Below are 1,475 nucleotides of genomic sequence, written 5' to 3' on the forward strand. Positions count from 1 at the left end.
TTCTTTCTCTCTCTCTCTCTCTCTCTCTCTCTCTCTCTCTCTCTCTCTCTCTCTCCCTCCCTCCCTCCCTCCCTCCCAGAGTCAAAGAGAATACACAAAAAAAATACATTAAAATAGCATGCCTGTGTAAAAGTAGCTTTTATTTGCCAGAAGTAATTATAGTCTCTGAGTCTTACTGCCTCCATCTGCTAACCTAGGCCAAGTCTGGAAGCTTCTAGCCTCCATACAATCTTATTTAAGTCTAGAATGTTTTCAGCCTCTGAGACTTATTGCTGAATAAGCTTACCCTTTCTAGCTCTTTCTGAACTCTGGCTGGTTGGCCAACTCAGCTGTTTTAGGTCCAAACTCCTCTCCACACTTCATACTGCCTGTATTCAGCTTCTGACTGAATTGTTCTGCTTGGTCACACACTACCTTTGGCACTATGTTCAATCTTGTGGCTCTTTCTTAGTCTCTGGCTTGTTCTGTCTTCACCTCTGTCTAGTTTGTTCTCTGTCTGAAATCTGTCTCTATACCAACTATCCAGGTAAAACTGCCTCTCTCTTTCTGTACTGCTCTCTCTTAAGTGACCTCTTTCCTATCTGTTCTTGTGAGAGTTAAGCATAGCCTATTCTGTCAAATCTTTCTCTGATTCAACACTTAGTCTGCCACCCAATGAGACATGACGATCAAACATGGCTGCCTTCTTCTATAAACTAATATTGCCTTCATTGTTTGGAATTAAAGGCATGCACTAAGGGCACATTTGTATTCCAGCCAGCGGGATTAAAGGTGTGTGCTAAGGCTGAGCCACACCACAACTAGAAACAGGTTTTTCCAATAAACAACACAATCTCGGGGTTCACAGTCATCAAATATCCCGCAACATGCCTGTATCAAGTCAGCTTCATATAATAAATATTCATGCATGTTTATTCACACATTCCCCTGGGTTAACAGCTGCTCCAACCAAAGATCCTGTTTCACCAATTGTCTAATGTTCTGCTGCACACAATCCCAGGACCCAGAGCAGACCCTCAGTGAAGGATTGTGGAATTTCTTTGTCCTGACAAATGTTCCTCCCTTCCCAAGTGTATATGATAAATCATATTTAAACACCTGGCCTCTGTGTAGATATAAGGTGAAAAAGTGAACAATTAGGAAAATAGACTTTAGGGATGCTACTCACATTTTCATGATTTGGAAATGGTACAGAGAATAGGTAACTATTTGTCTGGTTGTATAAAGTCAAAAGAAGAGACAGAAATAAGAAGGTATTAAAAGCCCCAAGCTAGATGTCTTAGTTTAGGTGACTATTGCTATGATTAAAAAAAAATGACCAACAGCAATTTGGGAAGGAAAGGGTTTATTGGACTTACACTTCCATATCACTGTTCATCATCAAAGGAAGTCAGGACAGGAACTCAAGTAGGGCAGAACCTGGGGGCAGGAGGTGATGCAGAGGCCATGGAGGGGTTGCTACTTACTGGTTTGCT

The sequence above is a fragment of the Mus caroli genome, chromosome 16 (genome assembly GCF_900094665.2).
Source record: "Mus caroli chromosome 16, CAROLI_EIJ_v1.1, whole genome shotgun sequence".
In the NCBI taxonomy this organism is placed as follows: domain Eukaryota; kingdom Metazoa; phylum Chordata; class Mammalia; order Rodentia; family Muridae; genus Mus; species Mus caroli.